At 33.4% G+C, this 18,483-nt stretch overlaps 1 non-coding gene and 1 pseudogene across 1 annotated transcript; both read right to left on the bottom strand.

Annotated features, from left to right (window-relative positions):
- Window positions 1-9,295: 9,295 nt before the first annotated feature.
- On the bottom strand, window positions 9,296-10,299 carry LOC110266950 (small ribosomal subunit protein eS6 pseudogene; annotated as a pseudogene).
- A 6,938-nt stretch (window positions 10,300-17,237) lies between these two features.
- Window positions 17,238-17,344, bottom strand: LOC148546706 (small nucleolar RNA R71). The gene has a single exon (XR_015901721.1). It is a non-coding gene; the product is annotated as a small nucleolar RNA R71 (small nucleolar RNA).
- Window positions 17,345-18,483: the final 1,139 nt, after the last annotated feature.

The following is an 18,483-nucleotide window of genomic DNA, read 5'->3' on the forward strand; positions in this document are numbered from 1 at the left end:
GGATGAATCCTATTTTGGTCTTTAACATTTAATCGTCCTATTTTTATTCTAAAACGTTTAAAATGGCATCAGTGTTATCCCACCATCAATTTTCTCACTAACAATTAATGGAATTGATGTACTATTAATAATATTTTTTTAAAGTTATATTTGCTCAACTCTATTCTCCTACCTTCACCCTCTCAACAAGTCCAAATTTTGTTGTCTTACTCCCTTCTTTCTCTCTCTTTTACACTATTAAATCTCCAAGAGGGGTTTGAGAAATAAGAAGAAAGGAGTAGGAAAATGGGATTTAGGCTTGTGAGAGAGTGAAGGTGGGAGAGGGATTGAGCAAACGTACCTTTAGCAAAAGCATTATTAAGAGTATATCAATTTTGTTAATAATACTTATAAGTATTAGAGAGGAATTTAACAGTGGGATTATATTGATGTCATTTTAAACGTTTTAGGATAAAAATAGGACGATTAAAACGTTAGGGACCAAAATAGGATTCACCCCAAACCAAACGTTAGAAACCAAAATAGTACTTTATCCTATAATAAATGTTAGGTTTAATTATTCTGTTGATATTTATAGTTTAACAAAATTTATAAAGAGGTTCTTATACTTTTTTTTTCTTTCAATTGAGTCTCTACTATTTTTAATTTTGTAATTAAATCTTTGTTAGTGTAAAACATGTTAGAATTAACGTAATATTTTTTGTGAGAAATAATATTATGTTAAATTTAATATTTTTTATACAAAAAAGACTTAATTACAAAGTTAAAAATATTGTAAGGACTTAATTAAAAATATAAAAATTTAATTATAAATTTAGTAAAATTATAAGGACTAATAAAATAATTAAACTTAAATATTATTTTAATATTAATATTTTTTAATAATTAATTGCATATTTTTTAATATAAGTTAAATATATAATTAATTATTAGTAATAATATTTTTATGCAAATATCAAGAATATTTAGTTTATAAATAGTATTTTCAAATAAAAAATGCAATGTTTTCAATACATTCATGTGGAAGTTTTCTCCTAGTTTAGCCATTAGTGCGTCACGTATGTATATATAAATGATAGTTTGCACCAATTTTTCTTTTTTCTTTGATACCTTTATTTTATATATTATTCTTTAAATTAAATATTAATATTGTTACTCCTTTACTTCAATAATGTCATTTGACACAAGTTTTTTATATGAATTTATTTTGATATATAGTCAGTGTAAAAATAATTTTATACAGACATTCAATTATATAATGTCATTCTATTAAAAATAATTATTTTTTATATTAATCGCATAAATATCATTTAAAAAAATGAACGTGATTAAATGATTGTGTAAAATTTTTATACTATTAATATTTTAAAATTAAACTCTTTTTATATTGTAGGTTTGTATGAATTTATAAAAAAAATGACATTATTAAAATAGGAATGTCAAAATATATATTTTCTTTTTGAGAAAATATAGAGAACCAACTTTAGGACGTTTGGAAGGAAGATGAAGATAGAGAGACAGACACTGAGAGACATACAGAGACTGAAATTAAATTAAGTTTTTATATTGTGTTTGGTGTAAAATGTATTGGATTGAATTATTCTAAGTATCATGTTTGGTTTAAGATAAATATGAAGATTGAGAAGTAAATTTAGAATTTGAAGAGTTAAATAAGAGTATTTTTAGAAAAAATATTATTAAAGTTTCGGTTTTTAGTCTCAAAATTTGTAGTCTTATCTATCCCTACTTTTTGGAGATATTTGTATTTCGGAACTGAAATTTTAGTTTCAGTCTTTGACTACCAAACACAATATTGAGTTTTAGTCTCTCAATTTCAATTCCAATATCTGAAAACAAACACTATCTTAATTAGCTAATTTTAATATTTGGGTGTATAATGTAGAATTTAATATTAAAAGTTTATGATTTAGTGTTTAGAATTTAAGATAAACAAAATAATTTTTAAAAAATTGGATAAAAAAATTGTTACTTAACATCAGTCTTTTTTTTTTTTTTATTTTTACACTTTTTAGGCCTTTTATTTTTGTGTTAAGTAATTGATAAGAAAGGAAAACAAATTGTCTTTTGTTGTAATATGGATATCTATGACTTCTTTCATAATATGGGCGATTCAATTTTTTTAATGTTGGGAGACTCAGGTTATCAAGACAGATTGAATTTAATGAGGTTTGAAAATAATGAGCCTTGTAAGTGTATAAATAGAATAATGTAGCTTAAGATAAGTGACACACACTATCAACATAATAAGCACCTCTCTCTCCCTATATAAATTGACGCGGTAACATATTAGTGAATATATATGAATCTCTCAGTTATATTAAGATAATAATATTAGTGAATATTAATACTAGAGTTCTCTATTTACACTTTTTTATTTTATATTTATTTTTCTTATTTATTTATTTATTTTACAACACATTATTAGCACAGGACTCTGATCAAAATTTAGGAAGACACAGGTAATAAATTTTTATTATGTCAAAACTCTCTTATCTTGAATTTAATACTCTTGATATATTTGAAAATAACTACTTATCATAGATACTAGATGCTGAAATTTATCTTGATTCAATGGATCTTGAAGATACCATTAAAGCTGTAAATAAAGTATCCCAGAAGGATAAAGCCAAAGCGATGATCTTCCTTCGTTATCATCTTGACGAAGGATTGAAAAATGAATATCTCACACTAAAAAATTCTACAAATTTGTGAAAGAATCTTGAAGAATGATATAATCATCAAAAGACAGTGATAACTTCCTCAAACCTAATATGAGTGGACACACTTGTATCTACAGGATTTTAAATCCATAAATGAATACAATTCAGCAATATTTTGAATTACCTCATGAATAAAATTATGTAGGGAAAAGATAACTGATATGACATGTTAGAGAAAATTTTCTCGACCTTCCATGTCTCGAATGTGCTCCTACAGCAGCAATATCGAAAAAAAGAACTTAAAAAATATTCTGAGCTAATTTCTTGCTTTCTTGTTACTGAATATAACAATGAATTACTTTTAAAAAACCATGAAGCGCACTCTGCTGGTGTCGCCCCATTTTCTGAAGCAAATGCGACAAATTATAACCCCAGAAGAGGTAAATGGCAAAGTTTTGGTAACAAAAAAATTATAAAAAAAAAAGAAAAATTATCTTCACAAGAAAGGATCTCACCAGAAGTGGGATAAAGAAAGAAATAATGGACAAAATAAATCAACAGAAGATAAATGTTTCCGTTGTGGTGGAAAGGGCCATTGGTCACGTACCTGTTGTACCACAAGGCACTTAGTTAATCTTTATCAAGCATCTTTGAAAAAAATGACAAAGAAAAGGAGAAAAATTTTGTTTCAAATAATGTTGCTAAATATTACACCACTCATAATGAAATATCTTATTTATTTGAATAAAATATTAATGTTTAAGCTTAAGAATTTTAAAATTACTAAATGTGTCAAGTTTTATAATAATAATAATAATAATAATAATAATAATAATAATAATAATAATAATAATAATAAAATTTGTAATATATGATACTATTCCTTTGTACAATGCTACTTAGACAAACAATTCCAATCATGAATGCAATTTTACTACGCATGTACCTTTACTTATTTTATGATATGATCTTATTATTATTATTTGTCTTTGAAGAAAATGACAATGACATATAATGAAGATATTTGCCATGCAGATAGTGCAAGTTCGCATACCATTCTCAAAAGTAATATATATTTTACTTATCTTGTACCAAAAGAAGAATGTGTTAATACAATTATTGGCTCATGCAATGTGATAGAAGGTTTCGAAAGAGCTATAATTTTATTTCTTGGAGAAACAAAATTCATAATAAATAATGCACTATTATCTACTAAGTCTCTAAGGAACTTGTTGAGTTTTAAAGATATTCGCCGAAATGGATATCATATTAAAACCATGAATGAGAAAAATCATGAGTACTTATATATCACAACTCATGATTCAAATAAAAAGGTTATATTAGAAAAGTTACCCTCACTTTCTTCTGGGTTATATTATACTAAAATCAGTGTAATTGAATCACATGCCATTGTAAACCAGAAGTTTACTAGCCCAAATAAATTCATAATTTGCTATTATCGATTGGGGTATCGTGGAACAACCATGATGCAGAGAATTATTAGAAACTCCCATGGATATTCACTAAAGAGTCAGAGAGTTCTTCAATCTAGTGAATTCTATTGTGCCGCATGTTCTGAGGAAAAGTTAATTGTAAGGCCATCACCAGTAAAAGTTAGATTTGAGCCCCTGAATTTCTAAAAAGAATTCAAGGAGATATATGTGGACCAATTCATCCACCATGTGAATTCTTTAGATACTTTATGGTCCTAATAGACTCATCCTCAAGATGATCACATGTGTGCTTATTGTATGGCTAACTGAATAAGTGTTGAACATCTAGTAGCTCATGTTCACACACAAAATGGATTAGCAGAATCACTTATTAAACGCCTATAATTAATTGCTATACCTTTACTTATGAGAACAAATCTCTCTATTTCTGTTTGGGGGTATGCGATTTTATATGCCACAACACTTATTCATTTGAAGCCAACAAGTTACCATCAGTTCTCTCCCCTGCAATTAGCTGGCCAGCATCCAAATATTTTCTATTTGAAAATATTTGGGTGTGCAATATATGTTCCTATTGTCCCACCTTCTCGCACCAAAATAGGACTTCCAAAAAAATTGGAGATTTATGTGGGATATGATTCTCCCTCTATAGTGAGGTATCTTGAGATACAAATAGGAGACTTGTTTAAAGTCCGATTTGCAGATTGTCATTTTGATGAATCAATGTTTCCAACATTGGGGGAAACGAATAAGCCACTTGAGAAAAAAATTAATTGAAATGCATCATCGTTAATGCATCTAGACCCACAATCAGGCAATGTGAACTAGAAGTTTAAAAGATTATACATTTGCAAAGAATAGCAAATGAATTACCTAATGCATTTTCTAATACAAAGAGGATAACCAAATCCTACATACCAGCTAAAAATGCTCCAATTTGAATTGATGTTCCAGTTAGACAAATGGCTACTGAAACAAGTATAGACCAGAAGCGTGGTAGACCAACTGGATCCAAAAATAAAAATCTTCGGAAAAGAAGAGAGGAATTTGATATTACCAAGACAAATGATATTTCTGTTGAAAAAGATAAAGACATAGAAGGGACACCAGTAAGTGTCCAAAATTCTGATATTGTTTTGATGCCAGAAGACGTTCAGATACCTGAAAATTGTAAAAATGATAAAATCTCGATAAATTATGTCTTTACAGGAACAAAAATATAACCGAAATAAAACAATTGTCAATAAAATATTTACATATAATGTGATATTACACATCATGCATGAAAGTAAGGATCTTGAGCCAAGAACAGTCGAAGAATATCGACAAAGGAATGATTGGCCAAAATGGGAAGAAGTTATGAAGGTTAAGTTAGACTCACTTGCAAAACATGAAGTCTTTGGACCTGTAGTCTGTATACCAGAAGATGTAAAATCTGTTGGATATACATGGGTATTTGTGAAAAACAAAATAAGAAAAATGAAGTTGTACGCTACAAAGCTCGATTTATGGCACAAGGTTTTTTACAAAGGTCCAGTATAGATTATGAAGAAACATATTCCCCTGTAGTAGATGCAATAATATTGCATTATTTGATCAGTTTATCCGCATACTATAAACTACATGTGCATCTAATAGATATGGTGACAGCTTATTTATATAGATCATTAGATCGTAATATCTATATGAAAATCCCTGAAGAACTAAAGATATCTAAACCATCCAATGAATATTCTCAGGAATTATACTCAGTCAAATTGAAAATATCTTTATATGGTCTAAAGTAATATAGACAAATGTGGTATAATTGTCTTACTGAGTATCTGGCAAAAAATGGATTCAAGAATGATGATATCTGCCCATGTGTTTTCATAAAGAAATCTGCATCTAGATTTATTATAATTGCTGTGTACGTTGATGATTTAAATATTATTGGAACCCTTAAAGAGATTCCAACAATTATAAAATCTCTAAAAGAAGAGTTTGAGATGAAAGATCTTGGAAAGACTAAATTTTGCCTCGGCCTATAGATCGGGCATATAAAAAATGGGATCTTTATTCATCAAACAACATACACAGAAAAGATCTTGAAGAGATTTTATATAGATAAGTCACATCCATTAAGTACCCCAATAATCATAAGGTCTTTGGATGTGGAAAAGGATCAATTCCGTCCTAAAGAAGAAAATGAAGATATCCTTAGTCCTGAAGTATCATATCTTAGTGCCATTAAAGCACTAATGTATCTTGCTAATAATATACAATTTGATATATCATTTGCTATGAATTTACTAGCAATGTATAGTTTCTCTCCAACCAGAAGACATTGGAATGGAATCAAACAAATCTTTTGAAATCGTCATAGAACTGTTGATATGGGCTTGTTTTATCCATATGAATCCAAGTCACAATTAGTTGGCTATGCATATGCAGGATACTTGTCTGATCCACACAAAGGAAGATTTCAAATAGGATACCTATTCACATATGGTGATGTAGCTATATCGTGGAGGTTCACAAAACAGATGATAGCAACATCATCCTCTAATAATGCTGAAATACTAGCGATACATGAAGTAAGTCACGAGTATTTTTGGCTCAGGAGTTTAATCCAATATATTCTATCATCATGTAGACTGACTAATCATAAAATAGCTCTAACTATTTGTTTGAAGATAATACAACATGCATTACTCAACTTAAGGGTGTATACATCAAAGGTGATAGAACAAAGCATATTTCTCCTAAATTCTTCTTCACTCATGATCTTCAAAATCAAAGAACAATTGATGTCTAACAAATCCACTCAAGTGATAATCTGGCAAATTTATTTACAAAGTTACTTCCAAAATCTTCCTTTAAAAGAATGGTACGTCAGATTAGAATGCGCTGATTTCGAGATATTAAATAATATTCAATAAGAGGGGGAGGATGTACTCTAATAGAAGGAAATCGTCGGTATAGAATTTTCACAAAATAATTCCGTTGAAGTATAGATCCAAACTGATGAACAACCCTCAATCAAAGTTTAATTTGTTTGTCACAAGTACAAACCCAATAAAAACTGAAAGTATTTAAACCTTGGGTCGTCTCTAAAGGAATTGCAGGGAAGTGTGCATATTATTGGTTACAGGTGTATATTTTTAGGGTTTTGGGTTTGATAGACAAGAAAATAAAACTAACAATTAAGGAATTATAAATGCTAAAAGCTACTCAAGGCAAGGATTAAGAATCAAGGTATCCTATCCTGGATCTTTGACCACAACATGGTGATTACAAAGGATTAATTCCACTTAGTTTTCCTCTAACATCGAAGGGTTAAGTCAAGTGGACATAATTGGTCCTAGAACCAATTAACAACCCTAAATTACCAATAGAACTGGACATCAATAATCTCAAGGGACCTAAATCCTCAATCACAAGCCAAGAGTACCAAAATCTACTCTAAAATCCAACCAAGCATCAAACACTTGGAAGGTATACAAGGAAAGCATGGTAAAATAGCAAGAAATATAAAATCTAAAACTACCAAATACAAGAAAACAATAATAACAACTCAATTAGACAATAAGAAATATAAAACATAAAAAATTGTATTAAAGAGAATCCAAATCCAACAATAGTGCATGAACATAAAAGTGACAAAATAAAGGAAAGAACGAGTAAAACTAAGAAAGCAAAGATGCAAGAACAATAAATTGCAAGAAAACTAAATTAAAGCAAGAAATAAATTCTAAACCTAAGAGAAATCTAACTTAAATCTATCCTAATTCTAGAGAGAAGAGAGAGCTTCTCTCTCTAGAATGAGTGACAAAATAAAGGAAAGAACGAGTAAAACTAAGAAAGCAAAGATGCAAGAACAATAAATTGCAAGAAAACTAAATTAAAGCAAGAAATAAATTCTAAACCTAAGAGAAATCTAACTTAAATCTATCCTAATTCTAGAGAGAAGAGAGAGCTTCTCTCTCTAGAATGACTTAAAGCATGTTTCTATTCTATTCTTAATTGCTCTCCCCTCCTTCCTTCTTGATTTTGGCCTCAAATAGATTCAGAAATGAGTTAGATTGGGCTTTGGCAGATGCAAAATTCGCCCCTAGCGTGCTTCATTAAGTTGGTCACGTGCTGCTTGTCACGCGTACGCAACGTCACTTGGCGAAGTTTCTTGGTCACGCGTGCGTGTCGCTATGATTTTCCTAAAACTTTATTTCTTCATGAATTCTCCACTTTACATGCTTTTTCTTCACTTCTTCAATCCAATTCTTGCCTTCTAAGCCTGAATTCAATCAACAAACATATCAAGGCATCGAATGGGATTAAAGTGAATTAAAATTAGCAATTTTAAGGCCTAAAAAGCATGTTTTTACTCTTAAACACAATTTAGGAGAAATTCACAAAACCATGCTATTTCTTTGAATAATGTGAGAAAAGTTGATAAAATCCACCAAATTCAATACAAGATAAACCATAAAATTGTGGTTTATCATACTCCTTTTTTCTTGGTCAGGTTTTTTATCCTTATATTAGGTTTTTTTTGACAAGGTTTTCAACAAGGTAGTCCTCGTCACAAAGGATATTGTACACTTTTTTCTTCACTAGAGCTTTTTTCCATTAGGTTTTTCTTTAGTAAGGTTTTAATAAGGCATAATCTTAAATGGACATCCAAGGAGAATGTTGTGATATGGATGTCCATGACTTTTTTTCACAATATGGGCAGCTCAATTTTTCAATGTTGGGAGGCTCAGGTTATCAAGACAGATTGAAATTAATGAGGTTTGAAAATAATGACCCTCGTTAGTGTATAAATAGAATAGCGTAGTTTGAGACAAATGACACACAATATCAATATAAAACACCTCTGTCTCCTTGTATAAATGTACGCTATAACATATTAGTGAATATATATGAATCATCTCAGTTATATTGAGATAATAATATTAGTGAATATTAATACTAGAATTCTCTATGTAACTACAAAATTTTTGCTGTTTTATGGCGGTTTTTTTCTTATTTTATGGCAGTTAAAAACCCTACAGATAGGTTTGTGAGAGTTTCTCAAACCTCTAAATTGGAGGTGCCACGAGCTTATTTGTGGCGGTTTTACAAAATCGCTAGGACTTCATTCAGTGGCAGTTTAAAACCCCCACAAACATAATATTCAATTTAAAAAATGCCACAAACTGAACAACAGTAATCGTTTACAGAATTAGAAAAACCATGCCACACAATATTAGCATCATTTAAATTCAAAATGACACTAATTAAAGCACTAAAATACATAATAAGATGAGAAATAATAAATAATAAAATTAGAATTATGTCAAAAAATATCTATTCCAAATCGTAATACATATGCAAATCAAGGATTCTCCCATCAATTCATTCTTTCTTTCACCTCCTTTAATACAAGGAGCAACCTCTTATTAGTGGCATAACCAAGCTAAATAGAATATTCACAGTATGGAAGAAAGAAACCATACCATTTTTGGTTGTGAATGTCCTCCTGTATGTGTTGACATACTTCTTCACATCATCTTCCTTGAAAAGGTTGAACAGCTTATGGATTTTGGAGGCTCTCTTTGGACCCTCATCCTTGGCTTTTCAATGTTTGTCAGGCCTGGTAAATCATTGTCACCCTTCTTCACAATTACCAAGTTCAGAACTGAGAGGTCTTGAATACGAAAAAATTAAAACGCAAAACACATGACTTGAATGAATGCTCTATACATTATGCAGGCTATACTAAATGTCATTATAATCTTAAACTCAAAGCAAATTAAAAGAGACATATAATAGTGTAGTGTATTATCTCTATGGAGTAAGAGGCGAATGCGATAATGGGGTCAATACTCCTTGCTTCATTGGAATTCCTTGTTTGTCACAACCTCTAGTGATCTTGTAGATGTGGCCTTTGAATTCTTGTTGGTAGAACAACAACGAAGATGATTATGACAATCTCAAAATTGCTTAACAAAAATTTCAGCACACCTCACCCAAAGCATCACCAAGAACCTCTTGTGAGATTCTCTTGTCCCAAAATGCTCACCTATAATACAAAGTAGAGATTACAACTTCTGGTCATCATCAATATCGAGCTTCTTTTGGCATCCAGTGGTGGGATTTGCAATGTTGAACAGAAAAAGCAAAATGTATACAACAGCAAGTTTGATTCAATCATGTCACCTATGGTTTTAAAAATTTCAAAGGATATGATAAGAATCTGGTGTACTTAAAGATGAGGTTCATATTGAATCATTATTATATGTCCAATTTTGGTTCTCTTTTGGCCTTAGAACACTTTGTTGAGGAAATATAAATCAGGTTGGGGAAAAGGTTTACTGATTTTATTTTCAATAGCAATCCTCAATCTGAATAATCATGTGAGATGTCCAAAGTATGTTTAGTTCAGTATCTTTAGTACAACTACATTGCTTCAATCAACCTCCTTTGTGGTCCATGACAATGCTGCTTACAGTAAAATTTGTGTCACTTCTTGGAATCAAATTTCATCTACAATCATTTAAACCAAGATACAATAAGATACATAATTAAATAATTTATCAAAAGCCTAAAATCCAACGAAGAGATCAGACTATAATTTTGAGCTACTTGAATGTTTAGAAAATTAGATTCTAAACTTTATAGTAAGCACAAAAAAATAAAGAAACATGAGTTATAGAAAATTAGGAATTTAAAAATCCTAAATTGAGGAGAAATATGAAAAGATGTAAAAAGACCTAATGTAGCACTGGTGGATGGACTTGGCCATGTCGGACTTGAAGAAAAGAATATGGAGGCGGCACTCGAGGAAGTTCTCGAGGGTGAGAGAAAGGATGTAATTGAGTTTGTTTTGTGTCTCATTGAGGATGTTGTAACGGAACATCCTCAGAGGCTTAGGCGTTGCGACCAAATCTAGAGAGGCGATAAACCGCGACAAAAATGGTAGCAACGACGGCGAGGCGAGCTCTCTCTCTGAATCTCTCTGTTTCGCTCTTCTCTCAGATATCCTTAGTTAGTGGCACTGAGTCCACACACAAATTGTGCTCCGAATGCTTCACATCCACCAAAGCAAAAGCAAAACAAGCAGAAGAACTTGCCGGGGAAGACGATGCAACATCGATTGATGTTGGCTCCGGCACGATGGCGCATTGATGTAGGCTCAAATGCGAGTGAGTCAGCGGTGGTGGAAGGAGTTGGAGATGAGGCATCACTATGTTTCTCCTCCATTAAAATAAAAAAAATTATGATTAGGGTTTTGGAGTTTCACTATTCTTATTATTTCGGTGTGTTCATTTTATCTGGGTGGGTGTTTTAATCATGCATAAATAGCAGAAGTTTGTTGATAATTATGGAGGGAGGTTTGATAAATTTCCATAAATAAATTATTTTATAGAGATTTTTAAAAACTTCCATTAAAAAAATTCCACAAATAAGTAAATATACTGTAATGGTATATATTTCTTAATTTTTTAAATATTTGTTTGATTGTAATTTGTTTAGGATATATTATTGTGAAAACTCAGCTCATCCAAGCTTGTGTCGATGAGAATGTGCGAAGGAAAAGAAATAAGAAATGCAGATCAAAAGAGAAGAGACGAGAATTTAGGAAAGAACAAAAATAGAATTCCAGAACTTGGTTAAAAGTGATTGATCTCAAAATATTATGCAATAAAATTGATTTATATACAATTCATCTAATTATGGTTAAGCTATACTAGAGTTAATCCAGCTGACTAATAATGGTTAAAATGTAACAAACTACATTACAAACTCTAGCTATGATATGTAAGACCCAAAAAAAAATAAATAATTAAATAATTAATAAAGGTGAGAAAGAAAGGTTAAAAGATTTAAAATTTATAATTGAAAAAAAATAAAAATATTTAAGATACGAATTAAAACACTTATCTTAAAGATTTTGGCCTTAGATTGGGCCAAATAGGGAGAAATTGAATTGGGCGTCACTTGGACCCAAGGCCCATGACTTATAAACCCCTACTCACTCAAAACACACTCATTTTACACCAAAGAGAGAGGGATCCATGGATAGAAGAGGAGGAAAAGAGAGGATGCCCTAGCCACTATTCACTTAACACATTCAAATCCACATAACTTCCGATCCGAAGCTCCGATCGATGACCCGTTTGCGGCTACGCGTTACTCTCGACTTTCTCTTTGATTCTATACTACTTTTAAGGTGAGTACTCCCAAGAACCTTGAGCCATTCTTTATTCTCCCATTCAATTCGCATTTTAGTTGAGTGTGTGTTGAAAGATTGTGATTTTGATGCTTTAGGGAAAGCTCAAGCACAATTTCTAGTGGGGTTTTAACCCATGAACACGTGGCTTAAGGTAAGAGAACTTTTTTCCCTTTGATTTCCCTTTTATGAGCAAACCCTAGTTTGAAATGTTAAAATAATTGATGTAATTAGATAATATGGAATAACTTGGGTACTTGGTTGATCTTGGTGTGAATTTGGCGCTTGAATTTATTGCGGAGCACTTGGTGGAAGCTTGGTGCCATTGATTGAGACTTGGGTGTGATAGAGAAGAGAATCAAAGTTGTGTGAAACCGCCGTCAATAAGGTACGGGTTTTAATTTTGGGTAGACATTATGTAAAGTTATGTGAAAACCTAGGTTAATTGCCTTAAGATAGGATAGAATGGAGATGGTTGGTTTATGATTGACTAATTGTTGTGATATAGTGTGAATTTGAGAAATGAGTATGTTTGAGTTGAATATGTATTGTGCTTGGATAAATGTTGTGGTTGATTGCCTTTGAAATACTTTGATACAAAAATTGGGGCAGAGGCCGTGATAAGGTGAGGTATCCCCTATTTGGTAAGTTATGGTAAGTTGATAAGCACCATATTGTGAATTATTGTGAAATTGATAAGAATTGGTTGAACAATTGATTGTTTGATTTTGATTATTGGTGGAATAAATGTTGGAATGGATTGATGGTATTGAATTGGGTTGATTAGGTTTGGAATGATTTGAATTGATAATTGTATAAAAAAAATGGTGCCTAGAATTAGGTTAGGTTGTTTTGAAAGTAGCAAATTTGAGAATTTGTGAAATTGACAATTATGCAAAAATTGGTAAAAATAGATTTTTGACCAACTTTGATAGGCAATAACTTGTCGCTCGAAGCTTGAAATTTAATGAACTTTACCTTAAATTAAAGATGATGATGAGAGCTTTAAAAGAATGGAGAAAAACAGAGTTTTGTAGCAAACGTTCTTCACATTTGAAAATTGGTGTAAAAAACTGAAATTGCAGAGTTTGCAGAAAACCAGCAAAACTGGCTAGTGTGCGCGCGCACAGAAGCGTGCGTGCGCACCACTCAAAGTGAGTGATGCAGCTTGTGTGTACGCACGAGGGATGCATACGCATGAGTCAGGAAAAGTTACAACTTGCACACACCTGTTTTTTCAAAATCCTATTTTTGACTGTTCCACCTTTCTGGCGAGGTTGTAACCCCCTCTAACCTCTGTATGGAGTTGAATAACTGATAATTAAGTCTTGAATACACTGGGGAGTGATACAAAAAATTAGATTGAACTATTACATATTTTCGGATAAACACTTAGTTAACCGGATAAAATGTTGTGTGGATGATGGTTTTGTCCTGCCCGCGGTAAGGACAGTGGTTTCATCCTGCTCACAGAATAATGAGGTCGATTGTTAATGAATGAATGGGGTTAATAAATCTAATAACTTGTGAAATTGATTAAATTAATAATTATTGATTAATTACCTAGGTAAGATGCAAGTATTGAGGTTTGTCCCACTTGCTTTGGGTTAGGATTTAAGGCACCTGGATAAGATGCATGGATCATGGCTCTGTCCCATTTGCTCTAGGTTAAGTGGGAATGGTGGCCTTGTCCCACCCACAGGGAGGACGGTGGTATTATCCTACTCATAAGAAAATAGAATTGATTACTTGATAAAGAATTGAGGATAACGAATCTAAGTTTGATAAATTGATAAAAAGATGAGGGTTAATGAGTTTAATAACTTACGAAATTGCTAAAAGACCTTGATATTGATTGATTATGGCCTAAATGGCTGGATTGACAAGGACGGAGGTTTGTAATGCTTGCAAGGCAAGGTCGTGGGTTTTGTCCTGCTTACGTTATTAGTGTTGTGAGGACAGTGGTTGCATCCCGCTCACGAATAGGCAAGTTGAGGTTGAGGATTCCCTCCCTTGCTGTGATAAACAAGTTGAGGATGAAGGATTCCTTCTCTTGTTGTGATGTGGAATTGGGGAAGGTGGTAGGACACTCTTCCTCGTTTTATTCCCTCGCTTCTCTTTAATTATGATTTGTTGGATGTGGAAAAGGTGGTAGGGCACTCTCTCTTGATGTATTCCCCCACATTCGCTCTGTCTGCAGGGTTGTAGGGCACTAATCCCTCGATCTGTATGGCACGACTTCACAGGGAAAGGTGGTAGGGCACACTCCCTCGATTTATTTCCCCTGATGACTGCCTCCAAGAGAAGGTGGTAGGGCATACTCCCTCGATTATATGCCTCCTGAAGATGCGCAACAGAAAAACGATATCTAGGATAGTGATGAATCCATATTTGATGATAATTTTGGTTGAAATTGAGTGGATTTCATCATATAAACCTGCACTTATTCCCTTAAATAGCATGCTTTTGAGCTTTCCTCCTAAATTGTGCTTGATTATGAAAACATGCTCTTTTGTGTCTAATTTAGCCTATTTTATTCTGTTTACCTTTCATTCGATACCTTGATGTTGTTTATGAGTAATTTCAGATGTATAAGGTAGGAATGGCTTGGTGAGAATGGAAGAGAAGCATGCAAGGAGGAGGAAGCATGAAGAATTAAAGGAGAAGAGCAAAGCGACGTGTGTGTATGCACAGACCTGCGTCCGTATGCATAGGTACCAAAGCAGAGCAAAGCGTGCGCGCACGCAGCATCTTGCGCGTCGCACGATCATCCAAAGCATCGCAAAGTGTGCGTGCGCACAACCAGAGATTTTGGCCGAGTGTGCGTGTGCACACGTCTGTGCGTACGCACAAGTACCTGCACATGCCTTCATTAAAAATGCACATGACTCACATTTTTGATGGATTGGAGGCCCAATTCTGAAGCCAATAGCTCATAATAGAGGGGGAAAACATGGGAAAACCATACCATACCATAGGATATCATTAGAATAGTTTTAGGAGTAGTATTAGGAGACTTTAGTGTAGTTTTTCTCTAAGTTTTCTCTCAACTCCATTAGGGTTTTTATTAGGGTTTTACATTTCAAGTGCCATTTCTATTTTTGATCTGGAATTTTGTTAGCCTCCATTGTAAGTATTTCTTAATTACTACTCTTTATAGTTACAATTTTTATACTCTTTCTTGTAATTAAAGTCTTAGTGTTAATATATATTTTTTGCAATTTTGATTTCTTGTTGATGCTTTTGATGATTGATGATTATTACATGCTTGGTTGAGTTGTTATTGTTGCTTTTGATCATTTGTTACTCATAGTTTCAAGCATTTTCTTAATTTTACCTTGATTTGCATTTGTGCTCACCAAGTGTTTGTAGAAATGTCAATTTTGATTATAGGCTAAATTTCCACCTCTTGACTTGGGAAAAATGAGCCATTGGGTTCCTAGAGTTGGAATGTCCAACATTTAGTTATAATTCTTGGATTGTTAATTGTTCTTGTTTCCACTAATGCTAACTTGTTGCTAAGGTAATTAGCAAGTGAGTTAGGATTTGGGGATTGGGAACAATTATGCTTACTTGACTTATTCTCCGATGTGAGGGTTAAATAAGTGAGATTAATTCATTATAATTGTCATAATTGTGGTTCCAACAAGGAAAGGAGCCCTAGCTCATCCTAAGCCAAGATTTCATTTATGTTTTAAATCACACACACATACATACATCAATCACTTTCGTTGCGTACTTGTTTATATTACATAGTTAGTTCTTTAATTCCTTTATTAGTTCATTACTTGCAATTTTGAATGTTCTTTTATTTCTTTAATTGTTTATATCTTCATGAAAAATCTTTTTGCCTTCACAACCGAAATTGTGCACTCATTGGTCACTAGGTCCTTGGGAGACGACCCGAAAATTAAAACTCCCGGTTTATATTTATTTTGAATTGTGACATCTTTTGTCCTTCCAAACTTTGATGGGGAGTTGATTGTCGGTTGGGACTATGCTACCAACGAAATGATCCCTATTTTGAGGAAAAATTCCTAACCGGCGATAACGGCCCCACCAAGTTTTTGGCGCCGTTGCCGGGGATTACTAAGTGCAATGTATGCTATAGTTTTGGTTGTCGTGAATATGTGAATAGTTTGAATGCTTGAATTTTGCTTATTACTTGACACTAATTGGTAGATGGTACCTCTATCTAATTAGTAGTAGTAGTTATTGACTTTTAGGTTATTTTTGTTTATTTCCTTATTCTAGTTTTGCTTTTGGTAATTGCATGTTTTCATTGATTCCTCAGTTGAATGACACGGCCCGAGCTTGGCCCCTTTTGACCCTGAAATAGAAAGGACTTTAACACATCTTAGGCAAGCTCGGCGCCAGTTAGCATTCGTGCATAGTGAATCGAACTCTCTTGAAGAGCAAACCGGTTCACCATCACCTTCTAACCTTGATCCTCATTCTTCACTTAACGAGGGAACCTTGTATTCTTCTGTTGGAAGTGCTGAAATTTTTTTGAGTGAATTAGGTGACAACACTATGGTGGATCCACCTCGGAGAATTACTTTGAAGGAGGCTGGAGTGCCGGACATTACTTTGCAACCAGTGCAAGTTTGGTACCCAGATCTAGATGCCAATTTTGAGCTCAAGACGGGTATGATCAACCTGCTACCAAAATATAATGGGCTACCGGGAGAAGACCCTCTCAAGCACTTGAAGGATTTTCAAGTTGTGTGCTCTTCTGCAAGAAGACATGGGTCAGATGAGATAGTGGTTATAGTTTTCGCTTTCCCTTTTTCACTAGAGGAAAAAGCGAAAGAATGGTTTTACACTCAACCGGAGGAGGTGATTTCTAATTAGAATTTGTTGCGCAAGGAGTTCCTTGAGAAGTTTTACCCACCTCAAAAGACGGATCGTCTAAGGAAGGAAATCTCTTGCATCATGCAAAGAGATGGAAAGACCCTTTATGAATATTGGGAAAGGTTCAAAAAGTTGTTGGAAGCTTGTCCTTACCACTGCATTGATGAATTAGTGTTCATAAGTTACTTTTTCCAAGGGATGATTCCCCAAGACAAGCTTATTCTTGATGCCTCAAGTAGAGGATCTCTCACTAAGAACAAAACCGCATCGGAAGCTTAAAAAGTCATTGCGGATTTGGCGGATTCGACTCAACATTTAAGGTCAAGAAATAACCAAAGGCTATAGGTGAAGTCTCACCTTCTGGTGATGCTATCTTGACTAAGACGCTCGGTGAGATGACAATCATGTTAAGGCAGCTCACTCAAGGCCAACAAATTCTACAAGTGTTGTTATCCCCTCTGCCCCAACCTCCTAGAATTAAAGGACCTCCTAGATCTTGTGGTATTTGTGCTTGTAACAGTCACTACACCGATGAGTGCCCTCAAATCCAAGAGGACAACACATTGGCAGTGGCAAATTCTTACCCACAAAGATTAAGGCAATCAAGGATCTCATCATTATGGAGGGAACCAAAGTCAAGGATAGAGAGATAACTCCCATCAAATATGGAATCAACCATCTCAAGCTCAACCTTATTCCAACCAACAAGTCTATTATCACCAACCTTCACAAGGCCAACAACCTTACCCTCAACCACCATAACCTATCTACCCACCATACCAACCACAAAGCCCACCTCATACCCAACCCAATCAACAACCACATTCCCAACATCAATCAAGGTATATACCACCACACACTAGGCCTAACCTCACCCAAAATAATCAAATCCCCTCTCCAAGTCAACCTCACATGAACGATTCACTTCAAAGTTTCATGCAAGAGCAAAGGGAGTTTCATAAGAAGCAAGAAACGTACATGGCAACCATTGCCGAAACTTTATCCGTTTGACTCTTTCTCCTTCAGCCACTCAAAATGCCCATCAAGCTTCCACCTCTAGTGGTCTACCTTCTCAACCCCAACCAAACTCAAAGGGAAGCATTAATGCTATCACCCTTAGGAGTGGTATCAAGTTAGATGAAGTTGGTCTTGAGCCTACAAGTTTGAGCAAGGAACCCCACGATGAGGAAATAGAAGAAGAAGTGGAAGTGATGAGAGATGAGGAAGAAAATATTGCAAGAGGTGAGGAAGAACCATCAAAGGTCAAAGAGCCTAAAAGGAAGAACCCTCTTGAAGAGCC

Source organism: Arachis ipaensis, chromosome B9, assembly GCF_059453495.1.
Source record: "Arachis ipaensis isolate K30076 ecotype BB chromosome B9, ASM5945349v1, whole genome shotgun sequence".
In the NCBI taxonomy this organism is placed as follows: domain Eukaryota; kingdom Viridiplantae; phylum Streptophyta; class Magnoliopsida; order Fabales; family Fabaceae; genus Arachis; species Arachis ipaensis.